The following is a 25,879-nucleotide window of genomic DNA, read 5'->3' as shown; positions in this document are numbered from 1 at the left end:
CTGCAGGGATGCCCCTTCTCCTGTGTCTGCTGTTGGCCTCCAGGTTCTAGCTGAGATGCAGCCTGGAGACACATTGAACCTCTTAGGAAGCAGGTCCCAACCTCCACCAAGGTAAAGCGACAGGAGGCACAGTAGCCTCCTGCAGTTGAGGGACATCTCCCGGGGAGGATATAAGGGGCAGCCGTAACATGGTGATGGTAGTGTCCTTTTGAGGCCCAAGAACACAGTAGACTTTACCTCAAGCTTGGTCTCTCATTTTCCTACCTTCTCATTACCACGTTGCTCACAGAGGAGGACACAGAACCATCGAGAGGAAGTGCCTATGCGGCAGTGAGCTGACACCAGGCTATCCCTACCCAACCCCTGCTCCCTTCCTGCCACCAGCACACAGAAAGGCCAAGTGACCTGCCCAGGCTCAAACAGCAAGTCCTGGTCAGGGTGGACTCAGGGTCCTCCCTGTGGGGCTCATCTATAAGAGAAAAACATGAAGAGGGGTATAATCTTAGGAAAGGGACCTCTTGGCTCTGACTCCTCTGTATGGGAGTCCGTCTCAGCAGCAGCTTGGCTCTAGAAGGTCTCTAGAAGACCAAATAGAGGCAGGTGAACAGAACTGAACTTGGGCCTCTTGAAGCCAGGCTCATACTAATGATGTAGCTTGTGTCCTGGCTCCATGGGCCAGGCTTAGCCCATATCCCGGGGCCCCGCAAGCTTCAGAGACTCTGCAAAGAGAAAGCCACATTGTTTCCATATTCTGTGAGCTGGGCTTCCGGGCCTATAGAGTGTGAAGGTGGACCAGACTTTAAAGATGGGAACCAGTGCCACCTGCCCCCACACCTGACTGGGACACAGATGGTGACAAGCCCGCTCAGAGAGCTTGCAGTGAAACTGGGTGAGGAGAGACCCATCCTGGTACAGGGCCTGGCCCCCTCGTCTCAGCCCCATCTCTCCCTCATCACTTCCTAGGGTTCCCAACTCCCACCCCACCATGACTGGTCCTGAACATATTGGGGAGGAGCCACAAGGCCGTGCCAGAGCCAGGAGGAACTGGGAGTCCACCCCACCCTCCAACCCAGGTGCATTCTGAGTATCTGGAAAGCCCCGACTCTGGAGGGGGAAGGCAGAGGGCTGGTGGAGGGGGTCGGGTGGCCCCGTGCTGTGTCTATGCAGCCTCAGGCACCCTTCACTTTAACCCCTGGGCCAGTGCACCTGTGTTCCCAGGACAGCAGGGCCTGCTGGGCATGTATGGTTCTACCAGAACCCAGAGGTCTTCAGAATGTTCTTTAGCACCCACTGCTCCATCCTATGAAGAGAGAAGGAGTATGGCTTCCACACGGACCCCCAGGGAAAGGAGTAGAGGCCCAGGTGAGGCTGCTGTGTTTGCTGTGGCCACACCCTGAGGCTTGCCTTCCCAGCTACACTGTGGATCTCCCATCTGTTCCGCTTGTTCTGTGGAACCCTTCTAATGCTCTTGACGGCAGGCAGGACTTGCAGGATCATCACGGAACCCCCCGTGCCCAGCCAGTATTCTCATTGTAAAATGGGGACAGTAACTGTGTAGCTTCCCCCCCCCCATCCATGCAAGCCACCAAGTGGGCAGCGCCAGCACCCAGCAGGGCATAAGAACCCTCTGATGGACTGGGGATTTAGCTCAGTGGTAGAGCGCTTACCTAGGAAGCACAAGGCCCTGGGTTCGGTCCCCAGCTCCGAAAAAAAGAACCAAAAAAAAAAAAAAAAAAAAGAACCCTCTGATGCTCCCATTCAGTCTACAGCATTCCTCCCAGGCACTGTAGTGTTAACTTGTCACAGGAAGAGCACTATGTCCTGTGCTTTCTGCCTTCTGTCCTGGTTCCCATGGAGGCTGCTGGTCCCCAGGGTGGGCATACCACATAACCCCACATGTTCTTTCTCTGCTTCCCTGTTGAGAATTGAGCCCCTGACTCGCCTGTCACAAAGATGCTCATATAAGAGTCCTTTTCCTTAAGCCCACATCCAAACACAGAGGCCACATCCTGGCCTTTAGCAGAGGCCCAGGTCTGAAGAGTCTATGGGTATTGACTGCTTTCAGGGGAAAGAGGCTGGATTCAAAAGGTGGTGATGGGAACAGGAGATACGCCCCTGGTCTGTGTGGTCCCGTAAGACAGGAATGCAGAGCCACCATTCACAAAAGGTTTTTACTGTGGCGTCCAAGTGCCCGATGAGAATTTGTGATGATCCTGCAAGCCCTGGCAATAGATCCTCAGGCCTGAAGGACTGGGTACTTGACATTAAGTGGGCTGGATGCCTGGCAAGGCTGGGCAGGCTGAGCCAAAGTCAGCCTGTCCCAGGTGTGGGAGAGCCATGGTGGATGCCCAGCTGTGCTGAGCGGGTGGGAGAGGAGCCAAGCGTTCTATGGGCACACAATCCAATTATCAGGCTCTGCCCACTGGCAGGTTACTCACAGATGTCTTCTGACCCTGCATGGCGTAACCTACCCTGGTCACCCTGTTAGTCAACAGCTCCTGGCTAAGTCACTTCAGGGAGACCCAGCTGGTGGAGCCGAGACTGCAGGCTAGTGCACACCATGCTTAGGGACCTGGGAAAGTCTACGTAGTGGCCTGTGGGAATCACCTCAACCCTGCCCCTAGGGCAGACTAAAGAGGAAAGGCTGCTCACTCCACTGCGTGGGTGGACAAGGGGAATTCTGACCTTCCCGTGGATTCTCTGTGCGGGCCCAGGCCTCCTCTCCACAGGCTATGTTTAGCATTGGTCAGTGGGGGAGGGGCTGCCCATTCCAGGAGCCAGTGGTCCTGTGGTGCTTTTTTAACTTTGGACTTGCACGGTCTCTAAAATATTTGTTCACACAGTTAAAAAATGGCCCCACTTAGCTCGGTCACACAAGATCTTCGGCTGTTTCTCTTTTAGTGGACAACAGTGATCCCAGTGTCCACTGGAGGTTTCATGGGTTCATTATGCTTGTGGTTTCACCACTGAGTCACGTAGATCAAGGTGAAGAGCATCTCACACGCCACACAAAGGCATGCACTGACAAGTGCCACACACCCCATAGGAGATATGACAGTATCCTAGCAGCAGCACGCAGGGACTCCGTTATCCAGGTCAGCATCTTGTGTCAAGTATTGTTCTGAACCAGTGGCTGGACGTAGGACCTTAGTGAGGGTGCCCAGTGGAGTATGGGCAGAAGGGTGGATGTATGTTTGATGAGTGTATGATGTGCGTATGAATATGTACAGAGGGTGGAGAGGTGGATGATGGATGGATGGATATGGAGTGGTAGATGGTAGAGGATGATGGTGTGGATAGGTAGTTGATAATGATTGTATCGATGAATAGATGGATGGACAGAGGATGAATAAGTGAATGGATAGATGGGTGGTTGGGTGATGAATAGGACAGATAGATGATGGCAGATGGATGGATGGATGAGTGGATGGATGGATGGATGAGTGGATGGATGAATGGATGGATGAATGGATGGATGGATGATGGCAGATGGATGGATGGATGGATGATGGCAGAAGGATGGAGAGAGGGACAGATGGATAGATGGATGAGTGGATGGATAGTTGGATAGATGGATAGATGATGAATCTTATATTTTTATCTCCAGTTTGGAAACCAGGAAGACTTTAGACCCTGGTTTAAGCAGGATGCTTTTGAACTGAAGATAGCAGATAGCCTCCTCTGGTATTATACACAGTTTACCTGATGCCACATAGCAAAAGCCCAAAAGCATATAGTCCAGCTGGAAGAGCAACGACACCGTCTGGTACCCAGGTACCTTCATACTGTTGACTTTTCCATCCTCACTCTTGAAGATTCCTAGATATAAACTAGCTACTTGTAGCCTGTTTGTGGCCCACGTGTTACCTTTTCACCAGAGCCATGATCCTCTATGTCGGCGCCAGGTACAAAGACACTCTTACTCACCATCCCGTCTGAACTACGGAGCAATGGCTCTCCACCATTAAAGTCTACTGAAGAGGCACACAAAAGTCTAAAGGTTCCAGAAACCAAAGAAAGGTCTATTTATCCCTCCACCTTGCCTCTACCCACTCCCAACCCCAGACTCTACCACAGGTCTCAGCACACACATACACACACCCCAAGACAACTTCTCCTTCCCTTCCTGGAACAGTTCTCCTCCCAGCAGCCACACTGCCCTCAGCTTCTCCCCAACAGTTTCAGGCCCTGCAGTAATTTTAGATCCCAGCCACACCCAGACCTCCCCCTCAGAGAGGTCACCTTGCCTTGGGGAGGCTGTACTCCCTGAGCACCCTTGAACACACAGAGTCAGAGGCTTCAAGGCGCTCCCTGAAGCCCCGCTTTGACTAAGGTGGTATCACCCAGCTGTTTCTCACAGTGTACCTCAGCTGTCCCTCCCAGGCTGTAGTCAGTACAGGCCGTACCTCTGCCCATCTGTTCTCAGAGCAGTTGCTACTTCAGAAAAGAAGCCCTGTTCCCCTGGCTGTCACTCCTTGTCCCCTCCTTCCCTGACCGCTACTAACTAGCTCTCTGCCTCTGTTGGGTTTTCCTGTTGTGGACAGCTCTCCTTTGTAAAAGATTTATTTGTTTATTTTATGTATTCGAGTACACTGTCACTCTCTTCAGACACACCAGGAGAGGGCATCGGATCCCATTACAGATGGTTGTGAGCCACCATGTGGTTGCTGGGAGTTGAACTCAGGACCTCTGGAAGAGCAGTCAGTTCTCTTAACCACTGAGCCATCTCTCCAGCTCCCTCTGAGCATCTCTTATCAAAGACATCATGTGTCTTCCGTTGGTGGGGGGCGGGGGCACTTCTCATTTCTTTCACCTAGTGCCATGTTTTCAGTGTCACCCATGTGTGGTATCTCGGTGCTTTGTTCCTTTATGAATAGCCTCCCACCTGGTGGGCTATGTCTCTTTTTTTAGTTCATCTGCACTTCACTCTGTCTGAGGAGAAGCCATCCCCACCACCTACAGGCTACGTGTCTCCTTCAGTAGGTCTTTGTTTACCCAGTACGCACAGTGAGGGCAGTGGTCATGGCAGAGTGGTAGGAGGTAGCATTGCAACCTGGCTGTCACCTTTACCTACCCTGCACTGGACGTGGAGGGGCACCACTATCCCTACACAAGCTCTGATTCTGTTGACACTCTGTGAACTGATGGCCATGAATCTGGAATAGGGGGTGCAGCCCTGGAAGTCCATAGTGTTACCGAGCAGGCTGTGAGAGAGAGGTGAGGGGTGGAAACATTTCTGGAGTAGTTCTGACTAGGATCCTTCTCCAAGGACAATGGCTGGGTCTCCAGGCATGTATGTAGGTTAAAAGCTCTTCAGGAAAAAGGTGAGTACCTCTTGAGGGTCCTCAAGGGGTCCCGATGAGCAGATGGCTTTGGACACCCCAACTGGAGCTTCAGAGTCCCAAGAGACCCCTATTCCAGGTTGACCCATACCTGGGTGCTCCAGACCTCAGATTTAGGGCACAGCTATGTGCTGTGTGTCTGAGGCTAAAGCAAACTTGGACATGGTAGTAAACGCCTGTGATAAATCCCAGCACTCAGAAGTCAGAGGACAGAAGCTGGCTGCCGGTTCCAAGCTAGCTAGGATACATAGTTCCAGGATTTGTTACTTACTTTCCTGGTTGCAGTAACAAAATACCCGACAAAAAGCAACTTAAGGGAGGAAAGGTTTGCTTTGTCTCACAGCCTGAGGGTGCAGTCTGTCACCGCCAGTAGTCATGGAGATGAGAGAGAGAGGCAAGAGGTGTCTGGTCACATTGTGTCTGCACCCAGGAAACAGAGCTGTCTGCTGGAGTTCCTCTCACATTCTTCCTGTTTAGTCTGAGACACCTGCCCCTGCACCCACTGTGACTGTGGCCATTGAAGTTGGTGGCAGGAGGAGGGGTATCAAATTGTGAGGCAGAAGCTTTCTAAGGGAGACATCAGAAAATGGTCACGACTCAGCAGGGTTTGTCTTATGCATGTGTCATAAGCTAATTGTCCCAGGTAGCTCAGGATTTAGAAACAGACCTTCTTCCTCAGATGCGGGGCATGGCACAGAAGGGGAGAGTTCCAGCTGTTAGCTGCACAGGGGTGGGACTGGGACAGGCCTCCCTCCCCAGCTCCTGGCTTTCCTAATCCTATCCTCCATATGTTCACCTGCCAACAAACATCAACCCGCACAGACAATGCCCCTAAAATCCCAAATGAGACCCCTAAACTTAACCAGACCCATAGACAGCTTCTCTTGTGACATAGGAAGGTATGACAGTCAGCTCTGGTCAGGATGGTGGTGTCCTTGGGCTGACCATCCCTCTGACATCCTCAGGACACTGAGGGAACTAGGGCAATAGAGAAAATGGGTCCCCTGGAGCTGCTGCAGAGGCTGGACTAAGCCCAGACCAGGCGGGGGAGGCAAGTCAGCCCCTCAGCAAAACCCAGCGTTTTGGATTAACATTCACGGGATGTCGTCAGCCAAACAAACGCAAATGTTTATTTTCCCAGCGGTAAATTACAACTTCAATAGACAGAAATTGAGGTCCTGGGCCTTGAAAAGCAGTGACAGGTGCCTTGTCCCTGGATGGTCACACGGCCTAAAAGTGTTGAATCTAAGTGCCCCCGGCTCATTCACAGCTCCCTGCTGCCTTCTCCCCACACCTCAGATTTGTGCAGCCCACCGAACACATTCCCAGGTCCTCAGCATACCCAGGAAATGGCACAGGAGCCCAGGACCAGCTCTCCAGGCACATAACTACTCTATCGTGTGACTGTCATCATCCCTCCACCACTGGCCTTGTCTCCAGCACCCTTAGAAACTCTAAGAAGGACACAGGACAGAAACCACACAGTCCAGTGTGACCTCCCCTGAGGTGACTGGCAGCAGTACCTAGAGCCTCAGCTCTTGTCTCTGGTCCTTTCTGTGCTCCCACTGATTTGGGAGTGCCTAGGCAGAGCAAGAGAGGGAGGTGGGGTCTTCTGCCATTATGTCTTGACCCCTCAGGCAATACCCCAGAAACCCAGCTCTTGCCCACACGTGACCATCACCGCTGCAAGGCACCCCAGTAAGGCAAGGATAGACATGTGGGGTAGCTCCCGTACACTTTGGATGGTGTTTCTCTAAGCGTGTTCGGTTGTTTCACATAAAAACCCTACAGAGGCTCCTGGCCACTTTGGCTACACGCCCCTCTGACCAGCAGAAGTTATGGTCTTATAAGATTGAGAGTCAGGGGAATTGGGTAGAATACATCATGTCCTAGAGAGCTGGGGTGTATGGGGTGCAGGTTTCCTTGAACCTTCCCTTCTCCAAGGCTCAGTTTCCTTACGTGCAAAGTTAACAAATTGTCTGGGGAGCTCTGTGGTCTCTTCATACTGTAGTGAGCATCCCTGGATGCAGGGCATTGCCTGGGACCCCTTTCCTCTGGACCCACAGCTGGGAGTCCAGGATGAGTCTATGGACTTGCTGGGATTACGAGGGGATCAAGTAGTATAGTGAGCATAGGAAGTGACCTCCTCAACTTAGGCACCAGGTACAGCGCTGTCCTTGCTTGAGCAAGTGGGGACATTATTTGACATAGATCAGGCCAAGCTGGGCTGGCGGATACTTTCTTATTCTGTCATTTTTGTTCAGTGGCACTGCCCTTGCACAGTCCCAGTGCTGAAGGGTCCTGACATTTTTTTGCACCTTGGCACCCAGAAGGGGCAGAAAGCCATAAGCTTTGCTGTTGAGGGCCTCCTCTGAATCAAGAAGAACCCACAGATCTGTGCTCCTGGGGACAAGAGAGAGAAAGGTTTCTCAGGGGATCCGTTGAAGCTGGGCAGGACCCGCGTGGAGAATGTACACCTGCAAAATGTTCTAGCTGGAGTGTCTGTGGAACTGGAGCTGGAGGGGTATGGAGGAGACAGCTCAGGAGCTGGGCCTTATCTGGAGCTGGAGGGGACAGCACCAGCCTCCCGTGTCATACTCTCCCATGCAGATGGATGGAGAGAGAAGCTCCCACCACCAGGTCTGGCTCCAGTGATAACAAACGTCCTGTCAGCGGCAGACACCGTGGGTCGGGAGATCATCAGCTGCCTGGGCTTGATGGATGAGCTGTGGTGGCTTCTTGTGCTCCCAGCAAGTCTGTTCCCATCATAGCAGGCGCCGGGTTCCCAGAGCCTCTCGGCTCTGAGTGTGCAGTGGAAGGACAGACAGGTGTGGGTCTTTCAGGATTCTGGGGCTACAAGTGACAGAAACCAGCTCCAGGGAGTCGGGCAGACATATGTGTAACAGGAGGCTCAGCCCTTGTCCTCCTCCTCTGTCCATTCTGCTCCAAGTTCCAGCAGATAACCCTGGGCAATTCTGCCATTACCTCCCTATACAGCCAGAGCCACGGTGGCTTTTCTTGTTAGTCAAAACAATCCCAGGGAAGGACTGTGAGTGCCCCGGTGGTCACCCTCCCTCCTTCTCTGAACCAAGTGCTCACATATGGTCAAGGAACACGGGCAGAGCTGGGGTTGCTGAAATGGCACCAAGGCAGGTGGTCTCATTGATTAGGGTGAGGTGCAAGCTGGAATTTAAAAGCAAAAATAGTACCAGGGCGGCCATTACAGTTGTGCATACCTGTAACCCTAGCAACCTGGACTACATAGTAAGCACTAGGCTAGATAAGACACTAAATAGCAAGAATGTATGTATGTATATATGTATGTATGCATATGTATGCATGTATATGTGTATGTATGTATATGTATGTGTGTATATGTATGTATGTATGCATGTATGTGTATGTATATATGCATGTATGTGTATGTATATATGTATGTATGTATATATATTAACCACAAGATCACAAACAGGACAGTAGAACAAAGCATGTGCATAAAATATTCTGAAAAGAAGACAGAGTTAGAACAGTTGCTGGGGAGCGGTGTGAAGGGAGATGAGGTCCTGGAGCCCTTTGTGAGTGTGGGGAGTGGTACTGTAGGCCAGAAATGGCAAAGCGGGGGGGGGGGAGCAGCCAAACAGGACCCCGGAGCACAGCAAGGAACAGGCAAGCCATGGACAGACCCAGATGAAGAGGGAGGAATCAGGACACAGTGACAAGGAGGTTCAGGGGGAGCCCCAGCTTAAGGCTGAGGGGTGGCCACCCCACTTTATCTTCTTGTGGAACTTACTTATTCATACACTTTCCCAATTTGTATTTTTGTTTGCACTTAATTCATCCATCATCTACCTATTATGCATCTATTTGTCTGTCTGTCCTCCGTCCGCCCGTCCGTCCATCCATCCATCCGTCCATCCGTCCACCCTCTCGGCATGTGTGTGGAGATGAGAACCGTCTTTTTGTGACAGGGTCTTTCATGGGCCCAGAGTTTGCCAAGTGGGCCTCAGTGGCTGGCTGGTGAGCACCAGGAGTCTGTCTCCCCTCCGATGCTGGGATTACAAGCAACTGCCCCCCACACCTGGCTTCCTTTTATTATTGTTACTTTTTGACGTGGGTCCTGGAGATCAAACTCATGTCCTTATGTTTGTGAGGTGAGTGCTTTACTAAGCACCACCTCAGCCTTCTTCTGCTTTCTCGTCCTGGTGTCCTGTATCCTTTAGTCCTTTGGACTCGAGTCCCAGCCTGTCTCTCATCTTTCACGGTGACTCAAGCCCCTGGGGAGTGCAGAAGCTGCCACCATCACACAGTCAGATGTGTTATTCTTGCGCTGCTGCGATGACTTACAACCGTCCCAGACACCCTTGTCTCCTGATGGGCACGGTGTCTTGTACTTCGCACTGTACCCTTTAGCTATGGGAAGCCCATTTTTGCAAGTGAACTGGGAAACACATAGTATGTTTTTTTTTTCACAGTGGGACCTGGTCCTGATATAGTCTGCAAGAGAGCTCCACATCTCTGGGGACATCACATGATACCCGACCATATCCCCACTTCTTGGCATGCATGTCAGCTGGTTGCCACAAGTGTGCTTGGCAGCGTCTCATCGGACGCTGAGCAAAGACAAGAGATCAGGACCTGTATTTGGTCCTCTTGACACATGTATGGCTGTGGCTCCTACTGACCACAGGGCTTACAGTCACATGCGTTCTCTCTCTCTCTCTCTCTCTCTCTCTCTCTCTCTCTCTCTCTCTCTCACACACACACACACACACACACACACACACACACACACACACACACTCACACACCCTCCAGCCTAGAGGAGAGTGAGAGAAGAAACAGTAGCTTGGGAGCTCTCACAGTGCAGAAAGTGTTCCAAAACGAGAAAAACAGAGCAGGCACACAAGGGACACAGAACGCCACTCAGCAGGGCACTCGAGGGACATGCACAGCCACTCAGCTCCATGGTACTGCTGTGCGCCCCCTTTTCCCAGGGTATCCTCTTGGGTCCTCCCTAATCTTCGTCCTGCTCTCTCCTCTTCATTCGGTGCCATAGCATGGCCCCGTTTCTCCTGTGTTCACTAGAGGACCACCAAGGCACAGTGAGGGTCTGCGTCTTGTTTCACAGCCGGCCAGGGTGGGGGATGGGTCTTCCAAGTTCTCTCATTTTTTTAGACAGTGTCAGGAATGGTAGAGACTTGGGTAGGGGAATCCTAATGCATCACTTTCGGGATCAGTCTCCTGTCTCTTCATAACAATGGCCAAAGTGTCCCACAAACGAGCATCACCCTGGGCATTCCTGCAGAGCCGTCTACAGTGTCAGCACCTGTGGTTTTTCCCAAATCTTGTTCTTGCATACAGATGAGAAGCAGAGTCTAGCTACCTCATCCCACGGGTCTTAGCAGACAAGGGAGGTACATGTCTTCCTGCCATCAGAGGCCATCAGTCCCTCCGAGAGAGAGAGAGAGAGAGAGAGAGAGAGAGAGAGAGAGAGAGAGAGAGAGGTCTGTGGAAGCTTCCTCTCTGACGTCAGAAGATCCTATAGGAAGGTGCATATGGAGAGTTCTGGGTGTGGAACAGGAGTTGCCAATGTGAGAGATCTGTGCTGCAGCTACTGTGGTGTGTGCAGTGCCTCACTAAGGCCATGTCTGAGTCACTCCGCCCCTCACCCTTTTGTCAAGGCTCGTCTTTCCAAAAGCTCACACTTGTTCCTTCTGCTATCTGGAAGGGACAGAGGCAGCCATCTATCTGTCCAGCCTCCTTTCTTGAGACCATCATATGTGGTTGGCTGGTAGATGGCCCTAAGGTTATGGGGTGGGGGGGGGTGAGAGCAGCCACAGGGCTGAAGCTGAGCCAGAAAGGTCAGAAGACAGGTGGGGGAACCAACAGGGTGGAGGTTTCTGGGTGAAGCTATAACCCATCCCAGCCACGACCACAAGGCCTGAGTCTCCCAGGGCCAGCTTCCTCATCTGCAGAAAGACATCATTCCCAAGCCAGTATATGAGAAGCGTCTGAACAGGAGGCACTTTCTAGAGCTGCGCTGTTTGAAGTGGCTTGGCCAGAGGCTGTCTTCTGTCCAGCCTAGAACTGGAATTTCGGCTACGTGGACCTGTACACACTATGATCCATCGTTTTACCTAGAGAACCTGACCACATGACCCCTTCATCTCATCGCCCCCCATCCCCCTCATCCCTCCCCCTTCCTCCCCCTCCCCCTCCTCCTTCTCCTTCTCAGTAGTGACTCTTGAGATAGCCCAGGCTGGCCTGGAATTCACTATCTTCCTGCTTTGGCTCCCAAATGCTGGGATTATAGTCACTGGACACTGCCCCTGGCTAAGCCTTGTTGAACAGAATAGAAAGGTGCATCCCAGAGAGAGGAGCTGTGGAGGCATCCAGGTGCCAGACCTGAGCCCACCCCCCTATGCGTTTTCAATGGCCCCATACCCTTTGCTATGTACATGAGGTGTTTAAAATGTCGTTGATGTCTCTGCTTTACTCTCCCCGGCTTTTTAAAATAAAAAAGTAGATTTGATCTGATTGAGCAGATTTGGACTTACAGAAAGACTGATCCAAAGGCAGAGCTATCCCTGGGTCCCCACAACATCCGTGGTGCCCCTTGTGTAGGGCACTGGCACTGACTGAGGAGGGGATAGAGACACTATTACTCACCAGAACTCACCTTTACCGTGAGGTCCACTCTTTGAGTTGTGAATTCTGTGTGTTTAGTTAAATGTCTAACGATGGTATCCACCAGCAAAATGTCACCCTGAGCTAGGAGTCATGAGAAAAGGAGGTGGCTACCCTTTCAGGGACTCAGGATGGCAAAAGCAACCCAGGTGTAGCTGGAAGTGTTGGGCATTGAGATTGTTTTTCTCAGGGAAAGGGGTGTCTGTTCCAAAGAGAGCCCCCAGCTGCAGGTCAAAGCACCTGGACTTGGTGTCGGCTCTGTGCTGTGAGCCTGGCCAGGCGCAGCCGCTCTCAGAGTCTCTCGGGAAGCAGGGATCAGATAAAGGTAGAGCTGTGCTTTACTGGGGAAAGCCACGATGCCATAAGTAAAAGAAAGTGGCTCCTTTGAACTGAACCAAGCCCTTGCCTCTACAGACACAGTAAAAGCTTCAGGCAGCACCTGGTTTCCTGACCCACTGCCTCTAAAGCGTCCACGTAGTCCCTGATGCTCGCTGATTCTTTGTTGTTCTGAAAAGGTGCGTGCGTCTTGCCGATGGACTGTTTACACAGTGTGAGTTGAGAGCTTCCATAAGGTAACCGGAGAATGCCTAAGAGCACTGTGAGCTAGACAGTTCCACAGGGAACCAGTCCTTCCCGAAGTAGCCAGGAGGCCAAGTGGGCAAGAGACTTGGCTTCTCTGAGTAACAAACGGGTTCTGGAAACATCTTTCCAGCTAGTGGAAAATGGAGGGACAACAGCTGTCAGGACTCATAGTGACTGTGTTGCAGTGGGGCCGGCCCACTCCATACAAAGGAGCCCTCAGGGCCTCCACCATCTCCTCCCTATCCAGGAGACATAGCTGTCTCAGGAGAGCTTCCTGGGTGGGAGGTTTACCTATCACATTGAATTCTGTCCCTCCAGCAGAGGTTGTGAGCATCTTTTTTTTTTTTTTTTTTTTTTTTGGCTTTTTTTTTTCGGAGCTGGGGACCGAACTCAGGGCCTTGCACTTCCTAGGCAAGCGCTCTACCACTGAGCTAAATCCCCAACCCCTGTGAGCACCTTTCTTAAGTCCAAACCACACACTGGCCACTTACCACAAAACAGGCATGCCACCCAGGAGCACGAGGTGGGAAAGCCCACAGCCCAACCTGAGGGCCTGGCTCCAGCATCACCTGAGCTCCCAGAGACAGGCTTAAGAGTTCTGCTGTGAAGTCACTCTGCCTAGCCCACTCACTCTGCACGACAGTGTGTCTCTGGAGAGAACTGTCCTCTGTCTCCCCTGTGCACATGGCACTCTAGCAATCACACGGCTGGTGTCCATAATGCCTGCGGTCTCAAGCCATACAGCCAATCCTTCTAGATCCACATTCCTCTCTGAAATGGACTCAGGACCCTCCAACCCTCTATAAGATACGTGGCCAGGTACGACCCTGAAGAGAGATCTGAAATTGTGGACATTTTTATAGGTGCCAGATGAGCATCCTCCACAAAGGGAGCTCTGGGAGATCAAGGAGGCCAGATCCCACCCTGGGGCGGGGGCGGGGGGTGGGGGGGGATGGTGCAGGAACGATTTTCAAGAAGGCAGAGGTGGACCCCTGAGAGGATCCTCACCTGGGGAAAAACAAGCCATTAAGGCAAGCCTGGAAAGAAAGGGGAAAAAAATTTTTTTGGCACAGTGCTAGATTATTTTATCCTTCGCATGCAAATTTATGCCTAATGAGATGAAAATCAAGGCCCCTGCTGATCTGAAGTTCTGGTCCCTTGTCTCTGCAGACAGTGACCCTGGGTCTCTCCATAGTCTCAAAGAAGCAACGTGTGAGTGAGTGAAACATTGGGAAGGGAAGGAAGTGCAGCGAGTTTGCTCAAATGTACCAACCAGAGGAATGCATAGGACTTGTCTCGAGGCGCCTTAAGGGAAAGTGGGGTAAAGTGGGTGGGGAGCAGGCTCAGAGGAAGAAGAGAAAGTAGGACGCGGACAAGCAGAAGCAGCAGCGGCTGGGGGCTTTTCCTCAGGTTGACATTAAAATGAATGATATGCAAACGAATGCAGAGCATATGCGAACGCCGGCCCCGATGGCAGTGGGGAGAGCGGGATCCTGAGCCCACTTGCCGCAGGTCGCCTGGCGCCTTGGGGACCAAGGCCGAGCGCGGCGGGCGGAGCGCGCCCCCTGCCGGCAGAACGCGCAGGTGGCCCGGGTCCCCCGAAGGGCTTGCGAAGGGGGTGAGGGGGGGTGCGGCGGCCGAAGGAGGGGCGCCCGCTTCCCGTCCCGGAGTAGACACCGCGGCTCCGGGAGCAGCGAGGCCGTCGGGCTGCGACTGCTCCGAGGTGGGTGTGCGCGGTGCGCTCAGCTCGCCCGCCCTCCCGGGGCGCGGCCTGCGCGGGGCGGGGGCGCACAGCGAGGAGTCCGCCCCGCACCGGGTTGCCCCGCGCCACACGCACTGGCTACGCACTGGGACTCCTCGGCCCGCTCCCACTCCACGGCCCCGCTCTCCTGCATCCACATGGGGGTCCCACGCGCGGCCTGGCGCTCCTGGGGTCCCTACGTCCTGAGTCGGATCCCATAGCCAAGTCCACCGGGCGCGTCCCGGGACCCCTCGGCCACCGGGGCGGTGGAGGCGGGAGCCGCTCTGGGCGTTGGGCGGCGCCGGGCGCACGGAACCGGGCCTCTCTCCGGCGGCCGGCGCCCCGGGGCGGAGCGAGCGCGATGGGCGTCGGGCTGGAGGCAGGTGGCGCAGCGGCGGCGGGGCGCGGGAGGCGGGGGCGGAGCGCGCGGGGCGGGGGCCGCGGGGCTCCGTGAGACGCGCGGGCGAGCGCGCGGCAGCAGAGCCGAAGGCACGGCGGCTGGACCCGGCGGCCGCCGAGGCCGAAACCGCCCGGGCGGCGTGCGGGCTTTGTTCCCGCGCTGGGGGCCGAACGCACTCGGCATGGCCCAGGCGGTCGCCCCGCGCGCCAGGACCCCGCCGCGCGCCTGAGCCCCGCGCAGCGCGAGAAGACAGCGTGCGGATCGCCCCCAAGTTATGGAGGTGGCGACCCAGTGAGAAGGAAAAGCCACTTCGGGAGCCGGGTTGCGAGAGAGCTACGGTCCTCTGGAGCTCCAGACCGTAAGTGCCGCCTCTGCCCCGTTCAACACCACCGCTGTCACCCTACTTTGCGGTTGGCTGCCATCACGGGGGTCCTCACTGTGCACCCCCGTTCCAGCCCCGCCACTTTACAAAGTTCGTGCCCACGGTAGGGTGGAGCCAACTCTGCCCACTCATTTGACTGAGTGCAGCCACCCTAGGTGAGCAGACAGCTCGACCTGTCCAGAGTGCGTGTGGTTGATCTTTAGGTGGGAGCTGAGTCGGTGGGGTTGTATGGGCTCCCCAACCACCACCCACAAGCGCCCCCTGGGGTGCTGGGTTTCCTGACAAAGACTGGTAGCCTGAATGACAGGGCTCAGAACTGACGGGAGAAGAGGGCAACCTTCCTGGGAGACAGTGCTGGCAGGAGAGGGTCTGCTGCTTTCTCTAGCCCTTCCCCCTCTGATTTTGGTCCCTGGATCAGCCATTAGGGCCTTGGGGCTGAGCATCCTTCCTGATGGTGGGGAGGGGATCCTGACCGCCCTCCCTGGGGTCCTGACAGCCAGGTGCAGGCACAGCCTCCGGCTCTGATCCTTCTCACAGGCTTTGGGAACGGTCCATCTGTGTGTAGGGCAGGCCCAGAGCCAGGCTGTGGGAACAGCGGGGAGGAGGTGTGAGGAGGTGTGAGCACCGCGGAGGGACAGATGGCTGGAGATTCAGCCGGAGTCGGGCTGACTAAGGTGGAGCAGAAGGCAGCCAAGCTGGCAGCTCCTGGCTTTGAGCCGCTGCCTTTCAACTCAGCCCTGAACTTGGTGTGTTTGGGTTTCTTGACCACAGTGCTGGCTGGACCCCCGGTGTCCCCCACCCCCACCCCGTGAATAGAACTATCTGGTCATGTGAGCTGAAGCTGACTCTCAGAGCCCAATTCCTCAAAATAACAGCCGATCTCATGCTCCCGTTTGTAGGGTTGATCCCAGTAACTGTCACACCCCGTCCCTCCTATCCTGAGGCCAGGATGTGGCTTCATTATGTCTGGCTGGGTGTGTGCTTCCTCCCAGTGCTCAGAAACAGGAGGTTCCCAGGCAGCCACTCAGAGGATGGGGCTGGCAGAAGACAAAAGGAGCGGTCACTATGCCCTGGCATTGCCCTTGCAAGTTGCTGGAAGGTTTCAGAAACTTCTCAAGGCTGGGACTCTCTCATCTCAAGACCCCAGGGGCTGGTCCTAGAGAGTTCAGCCTATACCTGGCCAGAATGCACTTGGCTCCTGGCCTGGGAAGAGGTAGGGAAGCCCTGTGAGAGATTTCTGGTCATGTGCATGGAGGGATCCTGATAGGGCTACCCTGGGGTCATGATGTCACCCCATCTCCGTCCACTGAAGGGCGGAAGCCACAAGATGTGGCTGTCCCCAGTTGGCACTAGGAGCCACTGGTAGAGCACCAAGCTGAGAAAAATGCCACTGTTTGGGACTGGTTTTGGGGGTGGGGGTCACAGCCACTCTTGTGCATTGAGAGGGGAAAGGCAGAGAAAAGAGGAACCCTGTGAACAGAAGGAGCAGATGTGGTGCTCAGTGCTACCCGGGAGCTAGTCAGACACAGGGAGGGAGAATATCACGTTAGGACTGATTTTCTGGCGGAATCCACCCTCCTGGGAGGTGCTGTGATCTTGATGAGAGGGGAGAGAGGGAGGACCGTGTGTGCCTGGCACACCACCATCTTTTGCTGTGTGCCAAGCTGAAGCTGGCATATGGAAGACGCCCCTGGACAGTTCCCTGCAGGGTGCTCTGGGGCTGCTGTGGGCCACCCAGCAGTCCTGGAGGTCAGGCCTCTCCTCCGACACTGGGTTATCCATGTCATTGAGTGACCACTTCCAGGAAATCTCTCTGATTGGGTTCCTCACAGTCTCACCTCTGCACGACTGAAAGAAACTCATGTTCCTTTCCCCACAAGGGTCTGGGAGTGTTGGCGGGCTGGCTCACTGGGCCACACAATCTGGAGCCAGTAGGTTTGCCCACCATGGAGGGTCAGGCTTGGCTTCAGTCTCTTCTGATGCAGACAGGAGGGTGTGTCAGGAGAGGCGTTTCCCACCACTTTCTGGAATGGTCTTCCCTCCCCTCTGCTGCCGGATGAGTTTTGGGGGGCTCTGATTCATTCTCAGCCTCCCACGTGCCAGTAGGATGGTGGCGAATTAAACGGATCTAGATATCCTCCACCACCAGGAGGGAAGAGAACCCACTTAGTTCATTCATGTCTGCACGGCTGTGCGTGTGTCCGCCGGGTGCGTGCCCATAGAATCCAGCACAGGACAAGCGGTGTGCGGGTCGCTGGGCTGGCCATGCCTGGGACGAGGGGACAGGTTCTGTGGGTCTTGCATGCTTGGCCATTGTTGTTCCTTGCACTTGCCAGACTCTAGGTCTGCCTGGTGCACAACAGGGTCACCACATCTTCTTTAGCAGTGACTGTGATCTTCAGAACTTAGCCTATTGTCCTATCCGGATCCCTACACCCAGCCAGACAGGCTTGGTGGGGTGAGTTTGATGATAACCCAGCCCGGCTTTGTAGCGCCCCTGCCTGTGTCCTGGGAGCCTTCTGTCAGGTCTTCTCCTTAGCATCCTTAGAACTCTGGGTATATCCCAAGGGCTGCAAGTGACCAGGGTTGGCACGATGAGTGGGGAGCCCTCTGCTGGGCTGCCTCAGGCAAGTGGGGTATAGCTGCCTTACAGTCCTCGGGTAGCCACATTGCTGACATTGCTGGCCTTCATGAAGCTGGGCCAACCTGGTTCAGACCTCAGAGGACTGAGTGGAGGCTAGATGTCAATCAAAACCATCTGGAAACCACCGGGACCGTGCTTGACTATTACAAAGGACACAGACCCACTGCAGGATAAATCCACATCCACTGGGTAGTGTCACACACACACACACACACACACACACACACACACACACGTCCCCTGAAGGTGGTCAGTAGTGAAGCTTTGCTGAGGCTACCCTGCCTGTACATAGCTGTCCCTGGAGAGTGTTTGCCACTGTGGACTAAAAGCATGCTCCATGCTGTGCAGAAGTGAATGACAAAATAACACAGGGGGAAAGTCCACCTCACCTTTGGGACCAGCACTGGCCCGCCTAATCTCACTGGGGCCTCACAGCATGCCCAGAGTGGTGGCCAACGTCACCCACCCACTTTACAGACTCAAGGAGGCTCTTTGGATACCTGAGGCTGAAGGACACTTGGGGTTCCCGTGAGTTCTGGTCCATCAAATGTGTTGGCTTGCAGCCACGCAGAGTCTGTGTATATCTGGGTTAACCAGCTGTATTCCCTAGAAGGGAAGGACTTTGGGGGACCAAAGAGGTGCAGGACTCTATAGGGATAGGCCGTGGGTCTAAGGCTCCTTTCTACAAGGAGACCAGACCAGGGGTACGGGGTTCAGTTGTGACCCCCAACAAAGTAGTCACTTGCTAAACTGCCTTTGTGGTTCCCAGTCTCCTCAGCTGAGTTGAGTGGATATCCTCCTATCCCGGTGGGCCTGTCACCCTTCCTGGACACAGTGATCAGACACAGTTCTGTTTCTGAGGTCCCCAGACTGGAGAGGGGTGTGAGAGCAAGGTTGAAGGGCTTCTCTTGCATAGAACCTGGTTCTTGGTAGAGATGGCCGTCAGCCCCAGTGGACAAGGCTGGGCAGAACCTGGCATCCGGGTGTGTACCTCAGATGATGGGAGGGAGCGGTAAGCACTCAGTTCCTAGTTTCCACATCCGCGCTCAGCCAGACCAGGTGGAGAGCAGCTTGGCAGAGGCTGCCCCTTCCCTTGAGCGACAGCACACTTCCTGAGGCAATAAAACAGAAGTTCAAGCTCTCGCTCTCTGTAATTTGTGGGACCTCGGGGCAAGCCAGATGTCACCGGGAAAGGAAAACAAAGATGAATTTGGCTATAATAAGGAAGATGTCTCCAGGCCAAGACTCCTAGAGTACAGCCTGCAGCTCCTGAGCTTCTCTGCCTCCCTTTCAGCCTCTCGGGGCCAGTTTACCTCCGTGCTCCAAGTCTCCCAGGCAGATCCTGAGGCCCCTCATAGGGGAGACAGCATAGTCAGTTTACTCAAGGGAGAGGCAAAAGAAGGCATGAGGGGACAGGAACACTCCCTGACACACTCTCAGGGATTTGTGTATCTCAGTAGCCAAGGTTGACAAGGAATCAGAAGGAAGTTCACCCCACTGGATCATCCAGAGGACAGCCCAAAGAACACCTGATTTGGCTGTGACAGGTCCCATATTACATCCAGAGAAGGCAAGTGGCAAGAGATTCGGGGGTGGGGGAATACCCTATCTGTGGAATCTCTCTCCTGTCCTCAGAAAGGAAAGGGAGAACACATTGGCTTTCAGGGACTCACGGCTGTGTGGCATGCTTCAAAGTATTTGCCTTTTCTGTGCCTCTGATTTCAAATATGTCTGTTGGGGGAACAGACTGTCCTATCCACTCATAGCACCTAGTGTGATCTCTGGGTCTGAGGTGGATGAGAGCATCAGGTAGCCATACCTACGTCTCCCTGCTCTCTTCCCGACTCCTGAGCTGGATGCTTGCCCTCTTGTTCTAATGAGCAGTATGGCCTTGGCCTCCCGCATAGCATCTCTCCTCTCATGGAGACAGTGGGCGAACATGGAGCTAAGCCTCGGGGCTACGCGTGTCACACCCTTTGAGCACCCATTTAGTGGGAAGGAAACCAGGAAAAAGCTGGTAGAACATTCCCTGAAACTGCTCAAGTAAGAAAGCTACAGGGTGGGGACATGATGCGCTCACTGACCGCTGTGGCTCTGAGGATGTGATGTGTGCTGCAGGGTGTACTGTACCCAGGGACCCAGGTTTAGCTGAGGGCTCTGCCAAGGAGGACTGTGGCCTCCATCCCCACGGCTCTCCCCAAACTGGGAAAGATCTCTGTGAAGAGCCCAGAGAGGCCCCGCAGCATACAGACAGAAGTCACGGGGCAGTGAGCCAGGTGGGATTGTGAAGGGGTCCTCAGATGATAGTTTGTGTGCCTGAGGACCTGGTCAGTCTGTAGCACACATCCGGCAGAGAGGATGCCTCCAGCTCTTACCAGAGTCCATCAACCTGTCTGCAAGGCCCTGTGTGCTTGTATAGAAGATACAAGGGTATGGCTGCTGCACAGACAATGGACAGCATAGACTTTGGGACAGGGCTGTGAGGACCATTGTGTACACGTGTGCAAGCAAGTGCTGGTGTGCAGGGCAGGGGTGTGTGTGTGTGTGTGTGTGTGTGTGTATGTGTGTGTGTGTGTGTGTGCAGTGCAGACACAGAATGTGTCATTTTGGCTTGTGTTTCCAAGCTCTTCCGGTTATAGCGATATCTGCCCCTCCCTCCTTCTATCCCTCACACAAATAAGTTCTCACCGTGTGGCTCTAGCTAGCCCAGAACTCCCTGTGTAGACCAGGTTGGTCCCAAACTCCTAGAGATCCACTCGCCTCTGCTTCCTAAATTCTGAGATTGAGTGTGCAAGCTCAGTCAGGTAGCCATGCGTGTTGTTTCCATCCCTGACTCACGTTACTGGGGACGCCGGGCAGGTTCTGAGGGGTGGACTTTATGGGTCTATATTCCCTGGCTTTCAAAGGATAAACAGAAGAGAAAAGCCGCTTGCCTGGTGGCTAGGGCTGGTTGTGTGGTTACGTGGTCCTCCCTGCCAGGGACAGGTGCCACCCAAGGTCCCCTGCTGCCTTGGGGACGCCTGACCAGTGCCTGTAGGGGGTTGTTTGAACAGTAGCATTTCTGCCTGCAAGCTGTCACCGTGTTTGATTCCACAAACAGCCACCGGGCTCCCAGGCACCTGCTCTGTGACCAGATGTTCTAAACCCGGTTTTGTTCCTAGCCTCTCTGCTTCTACCCTTGCTCCCAAGTCTATCCTGTGTGAGCAGCCGGGGGGGAGGGGGAGGGTTTGCCACCAATGCCAAGCATGTGCACCCCTCCAGGAAGGAAGCTGAGCTACAGATTGTTAGACCACATAACCCTCAGATCCCGCTGGCCACTCACACTGTTTTGCCCCCTCCTGTTTCCCAGATGTGCCAGGCCTGTGAGACTTTCCCTGGTCCCCTTTGCCTGTAAGACTCTCCTCTCCCCATCTTGTCTTCCCCAAATGTCTCTTTGGTAGCCCCTACCCCCTTTCACCTCCTCTGCTCTGTTTTCTCTGTGGTAGGACTCGCCTTACGCTATGCGGTGTCCTTCGAGTATCTGGACACCAGCTGCCATCCAGATATCTCCCAGGGTCAGGCTTTGCCTGTTCTAAACCATTTCACTTGGAGGTGGAAGGCATTCAGCAATAGGTCTTTGTTTACCTGCAGTGTTCCTGCTGGCTAGGAGCTTCCCGCTGGGGGAGCATCGCTTCCTGAATCCTGTATGTTTGTCATCTCTCTGTCTGCACCCTACCTGGCACCTGCAGGGTGGCACTGGCCTTGGGATTTCAGGCCCACCGTTCCAGGAGGCAGCTTGAACTCACTCAGGATGTTTCTGGAACTGTTGACCTCCCAGATAGACATTTCCCGAGGGATCATTCACTCATTGGTAATAGCCCCTACAGGTACAGAGGAAGAAAAGGTGCAGACAGGGAAACCAGCCGCTCACCGAGGACCCGGAATTCACCTGTTTGCATAGATAGAACAGGTGATCTCACAACATGGCTGTTTTGCTATGGTCACAGTTTCCAGGGCAGGATGAGGACAGAGCCCATGGGGATAGCATCCTTGCCCCATGGCCTCTGGGTATTTCATGTCTTGGCTACCAGGACCATTAGTGCATCAGAACCTCAGCCGGGAGCAAACCTGAGTCATGGCAGGTCAGTGCTGGAGCCACAGTGGTTCCTAAGCTGACCTTGGAGTCTCAAAGCGCCTTCCGTGTGGCCTTGGGTAGATGTCTGAGCAGCTGTGCTGTCTGGAGAGCTGTGCTGGCCTGCTGAGAGGAGAAGCAAGAGTCAGGCTGACCTCTGGGCACACTAGGAAGGTCGGGACAGGCTGGGCCTTGGGCATCCCAGCAGTGTCTGCACCCAGTGTGGGTGATGCCAGGCCTGAGGATGAGGTGGTCTGCTGGGGGAGATAAATGTCTGTTCTCCACCTGCCTCTCAGTCTGTGCCCAGAGGTCAGTCAGTCTTGTAGTCACCCCGGAGCAGCTGAGATCCATCTCTGGCTGGTATGCCCCCCCCCGTGGTCAAGGTTACTGAGTCCCTGGCTACCTGGCTCTGACCCCCACCAAACAGGGAAGCAGGTGGCGAAGAGCAGGTGCCCTCATGGCCCAGACCCTCTCCAGCTCCTGGACAGAGGCAGAACCCCAGGACCAGATCTCCTGGGGACACAGTGAGCTGATTAGTTTTTGCTCTCCCCCAAATATGAAAGCAGTGAACCTCTCAGTGTACAGAGTGACGGGGATGGGGGGAGTTACGTACTCCCTGTGCAACCCTCCATGCAGTAGGGGTGGGGTGAGCTGCACGTGGGAACCCTAGCTAGCATGGCTGTGGAGCAGCTCTAAGGATTTCAGGGAGCCCTTGGCTCCCCTCATCTGAGATATTAGCCTGGAGCTCCACCCACAAGCTCACAGGTGGGCAAGGACTCTACGGATGGATGGAGCACTGTAGCCGCCTGTGCTCCACACTGAGACCCGTCCTCAGTTAAAACAAAATGCAGTGGGTGGAGATTGGTCCTCTGACAGTGATTGGCACCTGCTGCCGGCAGAACCCAGCAAATGCTGGCCCTGTGGGACAGCAAGTGGAGGGGTGAGTGATTGAGTCTCAGCCTGGGCTATGGGAGGTCCCTGGCTGGCTCTGCTCTCCTGGTAAAGGAACTGTGCAGAAACCTGCAGGAGGGGCAGAGCCAGTGACCGCTCTCCAAGGGTTTTTGTGGTTATGTGAAGACCCTGAGGCAGGAACATGCCTGACACACTGGAGGAACAGCAAGGAGATTTAGGGTGCAGAAACACTCGGGGTGAGCAAGAAGAGAGGCGTTGAGACGTGCTTGGGAGACCGCCCCGTGGTGGAGACCCTGCTTCAGCAGGCATAAGTCACAACACGTGAAAAAGGAACAAGTGTTTCCTGTTAGCCCTCTTGGCACTAAAGTCCCCAAGGGCCTGGTGTAGTGACCTCTCGCCAATCTCCAACCCAGAAGGTGCTAACGATATGTTTTACAGATGGGGAAACTGAGGTTTGAGGGACTCATAAACCTCAAGCCAGCAGCTGGCTTGTCCCTAATGAAGATTCCTATCTACTAATCCCCCTGTGGTGGATGCTCACAGATAAAGGGATGGGGTCAACCATGGGTCATGGCTCTGACATTACACGCAATAAACATGTGGCCCAAGGCTTGACCTGGTGACTGCCACCTATCACAGGGACCCAAATGGGTGCCCAGATCTTGAAAATTGCTCTGTGGAACAGGGGTCAGACAACACCAGTATTAGGGAGGTCCGGCTAGGATGCTGTGGCCCTCATGCATCCTGAAGGTGGTGGCAGATTGAAGTTTGTGATGTTCTACTGTACGGGAGGACTGAAAGCCTCGGGCTATACCTCAGTGGTGAGCGCTCTCCTGGTGTAAGCAAGCTCCTCCCTCCCACCTGCAGTACAAAAAGGTGTCAAAGGATCCCGTTGCAGCCTTTAAGCCCCAGAATCACCCTGTCCTGGGTGGCAGTGGGACCCTGAGCCCCCAAGAGTCACCAGGTGTATTGACTATTACTGGTTGTTCTTGGTCCCTTCTGCTCTAATATATAACACCACAGCCAAAAGCAGGGTTTCTTCACATTAGCGATTCCAAGTCATAGTTCATCACAGAGGGTAGAAACTCAAGGCAGGGACTAAAAAGAGGCTTGCTTGCTAGTCCACAAAGTATAACCTCCAAGGACGTACAGCTGGAACCACAGGGAGCACTGCTGGCTGGCTGGCCTGTAGGCTAGCTTACAGACAACTAGCTTTCTTACCTGGTTCCGTGCCACCTGCCTAGGGAATGGTGCCTCCCACAGTGGGCTGTACCTGCTCACCTCTGGTGAAACAATCAGGCATGCCCAAAAGCCTATCTGATCTGAGCAACTCCTCAGTGGAGGAATTCCTCTCAGATGACTTTAGGCTATGTTGAGTTGAGAGTTAAAGCTAACCACAATACCTGACCTCTCAGTGTGGGGCTGCTCCCTTCTCTGATGGGAAAAGTGAGTCTCCAGCATGCAGGTAGTGGTTCTTAACCCAGCAGTAGACAAGAGAGGTGTGGGCAAGGTTAAGAGCCTGCTGAATCAATCAATCAATCTCTCTCTCTCTCTCTCTCTCTCTCTCTCTCTCTCTCTCTCTCTCACACACACACACACACACACACACACACACACACACACACACACACACACACTGGCCTCTATCCTAAGAACATCCACATGAGGACTGTGAGACAGACTGCAACATACCGGTTCCTTGTGCTACCCGCTTCTCTGCTCAGAAAAGTGCCCTGCCAAGTTCCCATGCACGCTTGCGTTCCTGGCTGTTGTATGCACCTGTGGGTCCCTAGCATCTCAGTGGAGTGACCTCAGGCGGCTCCATGCCCTCTGTGACACTCTGTTAGATGGAAGCCATCCCAAAGCCGGATGCCTGGCAGGCGCCTCTTCCCAGGAACGATCCTCAAAGGCTCCGCCCCCAGATCTCAAGGTCCCTTGAGAGCGGTTGGTGGGATGAGTCAAAATACCCATAAGGTTCCCGCTGGAAAGGTAGGCAGCTTCGCCAGCCCCACGGCTCCCCCAGAGCAGCTGTACCAGCATCAACACCAACACCAGGCCCATCTGCCTGCTTGGAACCTTCCCAGGGCCAGGAGGGGAGATTGGCTGGGATGGGCAGGAAACAGTTTCCAACCACTGTGGATCAACCCTTGTCCTAAAGCTGGGAAAGGAGAGGAGTGCAGCTCTGGGGTCTCTGTGTGTGTCCACCATGACGTGGTCTACAGCCGAGATGATATGGACGTCCCCACCCTAAGACATGACCAGTGGGAGACATCTATGCTCAAGACTAGCAAATGTGTCTCTCTACACACAATCCCAGGGTCTTTGGTTTAACTGTGGGGATCGCTGCTTGCCGCCCCCCCAGATCCAGGGCTGGGGAGGTGAGCCTGAGTACCCAAGAGGCTGAGGGCTGAGGTGGGGGCCACTCTGAGCTGCAAAGTGAGTTCCAGGGTGGCTGGGCTAGGATGAGAGCGTGTCTTAAATGAACAGCAAATAAAGCAATGATGTTAACCCAAGAGTGGGTTAGTCCACCTCCCGGTTGTGTCCTAGTCCCCAGAACAGGCCTGCACAATGGGCCAGGTAGGGATTCTATTCTCCCGTTGTCCTGGAGAGGTACACGGTGGACCTTAGGGAGCCCAGTACCCATGTTCAGATGCAGGACTTTATGTCAGGGGTCCTTCCCACCCCACAGCCGCTGTACTGACTGCACGTTGCGCTGAGATCAGTCGTGGCGTGCTGAGCTGTGTTCAGAAGTCACAACCTCCACGTCCTGCGATGCACAGTGTGGCTGCAGTCTCGGCGTCCGTGTAGGGCTTGTGCCTTATGGCTCAGAGCAGAAGCAGATCAGACCCTCACACCCACCAGTTGGTGTTTGCAGGAAGTGTGGCTTGCAGCCGCTCCAGACGGGCACTCCAGCTGCAGCTGCTGTGTGATCCTGCAGCAGGAGGCTGATCTGGACCCCTGCAACTGGGAGCTCAGGAGGCACTGCTTAGCTGAGGCTAGCCCTTAGCAAGGGCAGAGAGGCCTGTGTGCCATGCTCCCAGCAGAAGGGAGAGCCTCCTGTTTCCCAGTAAGAATACC

General features: G+C 54.3%; 1 protein-coding gene across 6 annotated transcripts in view; it reads left to right on the top strand.

Moving 5' to 3' along the window:
• Cbfa2t3 (CBFA2/RUNX1 partner transcriptional co-repressor 3) overlaps positions 1–25,879 on the top strand; it is a 73,920-nt gene that overhangs the window by 5,178 nt on the left and 42,863 nt on the right. For 2 of the 6 annotated variants that reach the window (XM_087594918.1, XM_087594916.1), the window contains exon 1: positions 14,283–14,334. The exons of 2 other annotated variants lie outside the window; for them this stretch is intronic. The gene's annotated coding sequence lies outside the window, so the exon portion shown is untranslated. Of the gene's footprint in view, positions 1–14,282; positions 14,335–14,802; positions 15,111–25,879 lie in introns of those variants that run through there. 2 more of the 6 variants (XM_087594917.1, XM_087594915.1) reach the window with 1 other exon arrangement.

This window comes from Rattus norvegicus, chromosome 19 (genome assembly GCF_021556685.1).
Source record: "Rattus norvegicus strain SHRSP/BbbUtx chromosome 19, alternate assembly SHRSP_T2T, whole genome shotgun sequence".
Lineage (NCBI taxonomy): Eukaryota > Metazoa > Chordata > Mammalia > Rodentia > Muridae > Rattus > Rattus norvegicus.
This window is presented reverse-complemented; position numbering and strand designations above follow the sequence as displayed.